We start from the raw sequence: 9071 nt of genomic DNA, 5'->3' as shown, positions 1-9071 counted from the left end.
TATCAAGTCAGTCTGGTTTTGTGTTTCAAATTAATGGCTCGTTGAAATTGCCCATTTAAGACCTACCTTTCAGTGATTTCAGAATGCTCTGAAAAGGAAAATTCCTGTTTCCACAAGATAATTCAACTTTAGATCAACAGTATACAACCCCACAGTGATACCATATCAAAATCAAGTCAGTCTGATTTTGCCTTCCAAAATAAAGGCCTTTTTAAATTGCCCATATACGACCTACTCTTTTAACGATTTGAAAATGCTCTAAAAAGAAAGATTTCTGTTTCCACAGGATAATTCCACTTTAGATCAACAGTATACAACTCCACGGTTATACCATATAAATTTTGAGTCAGGCTGATTTTGCCTTTCAAAGTAATAGCACTTTCAAATTGACCACATTTGACTTACTCTTACGATTTCGAAATGCTCTAAAATGGAAGATTCCTGTTTTCACAGGGCAATTACACTTTCGATCAAAATTGTCCAACCCCGCAGTGATACCATATCTATATAATATCATTCTGATTTTGCCTTCCAAAATAAAAGCCTTATCAAATTGCCAATATCTGACTCACTTTTGTAATGATTTCAAAATGCTCTAAAAAGAAAAATTCTTGTTTCCACAGGATAATTTCACTCTGTATTGACAGTATACAACCCCACAAAAATGAAAATTGCTGTTTCCACAGGATAATTTCACTTTAGATCAACAGAATCCAACCATGCGTTGTTACCATGTCAATTTCAAGTCATTCTGATTTTGCTTTCCAAAATAAAGGCCTTTTTAAATTGCCCATATACGACCTACTCGTTTAACGATTTCAAAATGGTCTAAAATGGAAAATTCCTATTTCCACAAGATAATTTCACTTTAGAATTATTCTGAACTGTTTTTTTTCTTTCTGTTATCCACATATATGTTTTGATGTGCAATGGTATTAGTTTGAATGACATCTCCAAGGCCCTTTAATTTATAATTTTCTTTTTTGTTTTTTTTCTTTTTACTTTGTTTGTCAAGTATTCACCACATTTAAAACACACAAAAAAAGACAATAGTTAACTTTAAAATTAGTACAGAGGTGGAGAATAAACTCAACCGTGGTGTCTTTTGTCTTATGTAGTCAGAGAGATTATTGAATGTTTGGGTGGATGTATTTTCCTCTGTGGTAGGTTAGGATGTGCGCCCGCTACCCCAGGCTCTGTGGGGCTTGGTGGTGGTGCTAATGTAGGCCCCTATCCAGATGGGCCTTTGTGGCTTCCTGTGGTGCCTACTGGGGTCTGCGGGGGACCTGACCCCACGAGGGAGTACTTTGCCTTCACTTCCCTCTCCTCCTCATCCCCACTCCATCACATCGCCACAGATGCAGGGCTTTGGGGTACAGTTGTTTCACTGAGGTGGGGGTGAGGCATTCCTCCTGTGTCCCCTTCTGACCACCTGTACCTCAATTTTATTCCACAACCTATACATCAACATCACTTGTGCTGGGCATGCTGAATGGCGTCCAAGGGATGGTCTGTGTATTCAACCTCTCCTAAGTTGCCGGTGCCCACATCTCAATTTTAAATACATGTAGTGGATAAGGTTTCTCGGCAGGGGCCATGCTGACACCAATATTTATTATTTACTGTTACTTATACTTATCTAGGTTGTGGCTGTGGTCTCCCTACTGTGTTATATTTTTTCTTGTTTTCTTTTCTGTTTTTTTTTCCAGTAGGTAATCCAATGGAATTTACTGTCTTGTCTCACCGTCCCTCATCCCCTCTGTATTTTCCTCTCTTTTGAACGTCTCTTGTCTAAGTCTTAATCTTTCTTATCAACCAATTATGTGTGTTCCTTTGATAATAACTGCAAATTTAAATTTGCATTTCGTCAGGTTAGTTCTTTTCACTTAAATTTTTTTTTTAAATATATTGTATTAAATTATGTCGTTAAAATGAAATTTATTAAAAATGTATGCTGTTCTCTACAGAACTTGTCTATACCAGTCAAAGGGGATTCAGATAACGGACAAAAGCCACCAGAGCAGGTTCCATAAATAAAATTCTATGTGTTTGCTATTAAATATGTTGATATACCACATTTTAGTCAATCTATTACTGTTGAAATTATCCCTAAACTGAATATTGTTACGGGTAATGTCATTTTCAACAGGAAGAACTATCAGCTGCCACTTCTCTGACACCGGACATCTCCGTCTCCTGAGCAGGTCAGTCTGTCTGTACTATCATAATTTCTCTTTAACATTTACATGTAATTACACTAAAGTTACACCCCTCAACTCATGTAATAGCAACCAGAAAAACTATCAGCTGCCGCTTTCCTGACACCGGACATCTCCTTGCAGGAGGACGGACAGCTGTCTCCTGAGCAGGTCAGTCATTAAAAATGCTTTCAAATAAGTTATGATTGGTGCTAGTATCATTGTTTAAATGACCACGTTATATTACATAAAAATATTTGTAAAAACACAATATACAATTAAATAAAGAATTTTATCAAATGTTGTAACATAGAATGCAATTTCTATTTAATGACAATTCTCGACATGAATTTTTGCTATATATTCCAAAATTAAAAACACTGGCTGTTAATATACTTAAAATACACGAGTATTTCAAGTATATTTACAGATATTACAGTAGTTATGTAACATGGAACAAAACTTTTTCTCACTAAATGAATTTTTTCTCTTTTGTAGCCTAACAGCAACTCATCTGATGATGGATTCATAAGAATCAGGGTTCCACTTGAACCAACTGTTTTTTTTTCTTGAAAAGAAAAGAATGGGCTAATCTAAAAAATAAGAGATCCCAAAGAAGATACAAGGGACTACAGTGGACAAATCTGATTTCAGACAGACTACGGACAGTGTTTCCATATTGTTCCTTTGCTTTCAAAGGGCACAGAGTCCAGGCTTTGGACTCAGTAAGAAAGGACCCTTTCTTCAGGTGTCTGGGTTACTGCAGTTTCGAGGATTGTCCAGTGACTGTCAATGTCACTGTAGATAAAGAAGACGATCTAAAGGCGAAAGTCAATTTTCAAGATCTCGAGTGTGTGCACAACCACTATGAACTGAAAAGAAGACCAGTAAGAGCTCATAAGAGAGATAAAATTGCCATGAATTGGAAAAACAATTACCCAGAGCCATGTATCTGGAAAAAATGAGCAAAATGGATGATGATGTTGTGCAATCGGGGTGTAGAGATGAAGTTCCAACTCCTCAAGTGTTGAGAAACATAGCATTGGAAATCCGAAAGAAAAGTCGTCTTCATCATAATGAGATTATGAGTCTCCAGTTAATGGTGGCAAACAAGAAGAACAACCCAGAGGATGTATTGCAGAAAGTGATGTTACATCCAAAAGGTGCTTTTTTATGGTCTTCCAAGAGCATTGAAATTTTCCAGAGCCGCTGTCGGGAGGACTTAGTTTATTTGGATGCTACAGGAAGTATCATGAAAAAAAGAAAGTGTTTGCCTCCTTTCTGTATTTACGAACTTGTAGTAAGGAATCCATGGAAAACATGCTCTCCCCTACCAGTGGCTACATATTTAACATGTGACCATACCACTGCCTCGGTCACATATTTTCTGGAAGCATTTCTGACTGATGTTGCAAGGGCCTTTGGGCGCAAAGCCATGCATTCAGCTGTAATGCTTACGTGTGATGGATCTATGGTCCTAATGCAAGCTGTCTGTTTAGCTTTAGCAAAAAAAAATCTGTCGGACACAATAAATCATAATTATAACATCACTTCGGGGAAAGGAAACAAGGAAGACTTCGAGGTTCCAATTCTTCACAAATGCCTTAGTTATGTTATGAAGAATGCCAAGGAGATCTGTAAAAAGTAGTAAGTGTAGTCGTTTTAATACAGTATTCACTTGTTTGTTTGTTTGTTTTTTATTGTGACATGTGACATGGCATTTCATTTTTCACATGGCATTTCATTTTTCAATTTGGGAAAACTGTTTATTACTGTTTTGGAAACACTTAAAGATAATTTCTTCTTAAACTGCAGTGCACCAAAGAACTACCATCTTGCAATGCACACTGTTGGAGTCTTCACTACTGCAACTTCCTTAAAAGACCTCAGTGACATGGTTCAAAGTGCTGCAGTTGCTTTTGGGAGTCCTTGTAGTGGTGAGAATGTCGAAAAACATTTTCACAACCTGCAGTTATGGATGCAGAAAGCCAATGTTGATGTTGATGGTAATGCTAGAAACTCAAAAGCTGATGAGGACCTAAAGGTAAACTGAAGTCAATTTTTATTAAAGCTAAAGGCTACACTTTTGTCTCTTATACTTCTTTTTAAATACTTTGGAATAGCATAATAATCACAAGTCACAAGTAATTTGAAATGTTTTATACAGGTTTGATTCAGGTGGCGCCAGCGGGATAGCCGCATGAGTGAAGATGGTGAATGTTTGGGTTTAGTGCGAACAACTGCATCCAATTTTTGCAGTTGGTATAATGTCCATCACTGGTCACCAATTATCTCAGTTCCCATTGTTCTTCTCCAAGATGTTATCCATATTGCAGAGCCATGAGCTTCTCCAAGATCTTATCCATACTGTGTTCAAAACACAGTCTGAGTACTCACAGCCCTGCCAATCGTCTATCAAGTCGGCCAGCCTTATGGGATTTTGAACAGCTGTAGCAGCTTCTTGTTCTTCGACAAGCCAGGTTCAAGCCAGCTCCAATCAGCCCGAACTCTGTTATCGTGGTTCCTAATACATAGGTAGATGTCGGTCAATGTCCTCCATCGAGTGTCGTCAGACACACGATGCAACCGACCATCGAGTATCCGGCAGCAAACGTCTCTACAGGACAATTGGATGAAATCCATATTTCTTTAGGCTTTAGAGGACAAGACTGAGAAACTCTTTGAGGGTTAGAGTTAGACGAGACTAGACAAACACACAGAAGCAGCAGGGAAGCCAAGGAAGGGAGAGGGGGAAAGATGCGTCCGCCTCCTCTGAGAGCCAAAATAGATGAAATGTATGTCTGCAATTTAAAATGTAATCAGAGGAAGCACTGCAGCGATTTGGCTCAGTTCCTATTTACTTTGTACCATTCCTTCACTAGTGTGAGTACCTGATATGTCTATACACCTTTCTCATCACATCACTGCACTGTGGGTCATATGCAGCAACGATTGTAAATAATGCGGACATTCTCATTTGAAGGATAATCCTATTCAATAAAAGTCACTGCTTTCTAATGTATCCCGCCATCTTTACTACATATGTAACAAAAGTAAACATAAGATGTGAACTTTTAAACATGACTTGAACTTGGACTGTTCACGGTGAATTGTGGAATTGCTGTTGATGCCAAATTTTAGGAAAAATGGTTTTAGGCAAGAATATCTTTAGGCATGAAGTTTTTCTTCAGCTGACTTGTTAAAACATAAACAACTACAGGGTGCTAAAATACACTCAGTGTTTAACAACCATTTTAATTCATCTAATCCTAGTTTGTTCACTATATAAACTAAATTTCTTTATAATCAAAGCACTTATAGAGTAGGTGGCATAGATTGTGGTCATGGCATTAAACCAATTCCACCACATTAAGGGTTCAACTGTTTTACAATTGCTGCATCGCTTTGCTGTATCAGAATACCAGTAAAAACAAGAAGCTACTGATTCTTCACCTCCATGGTAATAAACTCAATTTATGGATAGTGAATGTGGCTCCAAAGCTACCACAAGACTGACCACAAATATGTGGTGTCACTCTCAGGCTGCGTGGATCAATAAAGACAAGGCTTCAAACAGCCTCAATCAATGACTGTGTGATCAGCAAATTCATCATCTCTCAGAGCTTCTTCTGCACTGTCACCAGCATCCTGCTCAGGTGAAAAACAAGCAGGAGAATCTTCTGGATTCTACATTCATCACTGATGATTTATTGGTAACCTGGGAATGTGCTCAGTCATAAATGATGTAGTAAAAAGTTGGTGTTTAGTATATGAGAAAAACCTGGAGCTCATTCATTATCAGTGTCAGTAGAAAAGATACTTACACCTAAATACTAGGGGTGCAACGATGCACAAAATTCACGGTTCGGTTCAATACTTTGGTGTCACGGTTCGATATTTTTTTGATACAAAAAAATGTTCATGCTTTTTTAATGTCATTTATTAAAATTATAAATAGATATTTTAACTCAAAAGTACAGTTTTTAAATTTAATGTTGCTGAAACATCAAAATAATACAAAAATAAATCTATCTGATCGAGGAATCACTCATCTTTGGAAAAGAGAGTTTATTACAGAGAAATGGCTCTTTCCAAAATAAAAGCTATACTACACGCTTCTTCTGGGCTATATTCTCAGCAGCATATTAAACATATCAGGTCCCCATAAGGAGAATCATGTGCTAACGGCTGTCTAAATGACTCGGGTAAAGTTTGTAGCATGCGTGCTTGTTGTTTTTGTCTGCTTCCACTTGTCTTTGCACTAGGATGATGTCAGCGTGAATGTGCAGTCATATTCGTTGTGTTCCCACTAGTGCTGTCAGCGTTAATCTGAAATGAGGTTAATGCCGCAACACGGCAAATCTCCGTTAACGAGCTACCGGCGGATCGCCCCATGCGTGGGGCTGGACGGTGTCAACACGTTAACGAGCTAACTGCACTAACGCACTAGTTCCCACCCATGTAATTGAGCATTGCGTGGCACATCCGACATACTGTTTTACTTTTGTCCATGACGCGCTTACCTTCAGGGTCATACTTCACATGAAGACTAAAATAGTTCCAAAGGCCAGATCTGAATGAGGGTGGGGGAGGTTCAATTTGCCATGTTGCAACGAGTTTAGCTTCTGTCTTGCTAGCTTGCGCTGCGCTCAGTGGATCTGCGCTCAACAGTGCAGCCTAGGCGGAGTAGTCGAACGCAGATCCACTGAGCTCTCAACACAGACAGCATTGTCAGAAGAAAAGTTGATAAAATAAATTTAAAATTTTGTATTGTTCGATACATATGCGTACCGAACCGAAAGCACTGTATCGAACGGTTCAATATCGATATGAGTATCGTTGCACCCCTACTAAATACTGTGTAAAAAATATTTCATGTTACTCAAATCAATGCTAGTTTCTGCTTGTTCAATGCAATGGGAAGTATCTCAAAACACTAGTGATGGGTCATTCGCGAACGAAATGGCTCTTAGAGCCGGGTCTTTGAAGTGAACGACGTGAGCCTCACCCTCTCTCTCGCCCTTTTTTCCCCTAAACTCCGCACGCGCGGCCTGTACTTTTCGCTGGGCAGAGGGGGGAGGGGCGTTAGTTACACTCGCAGTAGCACAGGAACAGAGCCGGAGAGAAAAAGAGCGAGGAACAACGACGTCACATTAGAAAGGTATAGTAATCATCCACTATTTTCAGTTGCAGATTATAAAGGATTCAGATATCATGCAGGCCCATATGACAGAGAATGTGCATCTTCTTTTTGTTTTAATATTTTAATTTATATTTAATTGTGTTGTGGTTTGCAGTGTTTTGTGTTGTTTCACGTTAAATTTGTTTAAATAGTTAAAAGTTTAAAATGTAAATAGTTAAAAGTTTAAAATGTAAATAGTTGTTTTTTGTATTATATGATTTATTTATTACATTTTATGTGGAGTGAATAAATAAAGTATATTTATAGTGGCCCTTAGAGACAAAGCATGTACAAACTCCTAAGCATGTACAAACTCCAAAACGCGTAAAAACTCAGACGCACTTACAAACCCCGAAGCATGTACAAACTCCAAAACACGTAAAAACTCAGAAGCACGTACAAACTCCAAAACACGTAAAAACTCAGAAGCACGTACAAACTCAGAATCACGTACAAAAGACAACAGAAGTGCTCCAGGATGCTAGGGCGCAGCGTTGAGCTTTTGTTACCTAGTGGCTACACAAGCCAGGAAGTATCAACAACCGGATTTGGTGTGTGGTAGTAACAGGTAAATGAACTTGTTTTTTTAAATTATTTGAATAAATATGAGTGCTTGTCTATAAATACACAAACAATACACACATGCTTTCAATTGTGTAATTTAAGTGATCTGGGTAGCTCTGTTTTGGAAGTTCAGTTAACGCTAGAAATGTGTTTTGGAGTTTGTACGTGCTTTTTGGAGTTTGTATATGCTTTAGAGTTTGTATGTGTCATGATCCTGGGCCATGTTGGCCCAGCAGTCTTAGTATTCATGTCTTTTTGTATTTTGTTCCTTATTTGATTTCCCCTTGTGACTTTTATCCCCTGTGTGCCCCTCTATGTATCTGTGAGCCCTCGTCTCCCCTCATGTTTCATTCCATGTTTCCCCAGCCCACTATGCCCGTGCTCTCTCTCTCCTCCTGTCTGCACCTCTGTGTACTTCCTGTTTTACTTTGACAGTCTCTCGTCAGTATGCGTCATGTTGTGTTCACTCCTGCCCTGTCCCGTTACGATTATCTGTGTCAGCTGTGTTCCCCGTGTGCTCCCACTTCCCTTGTTAACCCTCTGTGTATTTATGTGCATGTCTCCCTCAGTTCAGTGTCGCGTCGTCAATGTCTCCTCCCCGAACCTGTGTGTCTTTCTGTGTTCCCTCGGTCTTCTGTTAGTATTCCCAGTTTAGTTCTGTTTCGTTTTTAAGGCCTGCAATAAAGCAGTGATTTTGAGTTCAGTTCCTGTCTCCGTGAGTTTTGCGTTTGGGTCCTCATCTGCCTCCACACAGCCAGTTCATGACAGTATGTGCTTTGTCTCTAGGGGCCATATATAAACATACATAAATAAAACCACTTTTTTTACATTAGTAATTCCTTTTCTGCATAATTTTATATTATTGTTAATGATAAATTAATTAAAGCAACAAAACAACCTGAAGAGCCGGTTCGGAGCCGAAAGAGCCAGCTCTTTTTAGTGAGCCGAGCCGAAAGAGCCGGATCTCTAAACAGAGCAGGAAATCCCATCACTACTGCTTACTCCTAATGTGAGGAGTGATAAAAAAACCCCTAATAAGACATTTCCAATTAAATTCCCGCCACTGTAGGGAATTTGTAGACGTTTGAAGTGAACCACATAACTGGTACCATGTTTCATCTGTAATT

General features: G+C 38.8%; 1 pseudogene across 1 annotated transcript; it reads left to right on the top strand.

Moving 5' to 3' along the window:
• Nucleotides 1–1238: 1238 nt before the first annotated feature.
• On the top strand, nt 1239–4281 carry LOC147338710 (uncharacterized; annotated as a pseudogene). The gene is made up of 4 exons (XR_015130062.1): nt 1239–1373; nt 2289–2369; nt 2750–3845; nt 4014–4281. The product of XR_015130062.1 is annotated as an uncharacterized LOC147338710 (transcript).
• Nucleotides 4282–9071: the final 4790 nt, after the last annotated feature.

This window comes from Aulonocara sp. 'chitande type north' Nkhata Bay, linkage group LG1, assembly GCF_057382095.1.
Source record: "Aulonocara sp. 'chitande type north' Nkhata Bay isolate Kocher_YH1m ecotype deep benthic linkage group LG1, A_spYH_male_GT1.1, whole genome shotgun sequence".
In the NCBI taxonomy this organism is placed as follows: domain Eukaryota; kingdom Metazoa; phylum Chordata; class Actinopteri; order Cichliformes; family Cichlidae; genus Aulonocara; species Aulonocara sp. 'chitande type north' Nkhata Bay.
The sequence above is the reverse complement of the archived record's forward strand: the minus strand, read 5'-3'. Positions and strand labels throughout refer to the sequence as shown.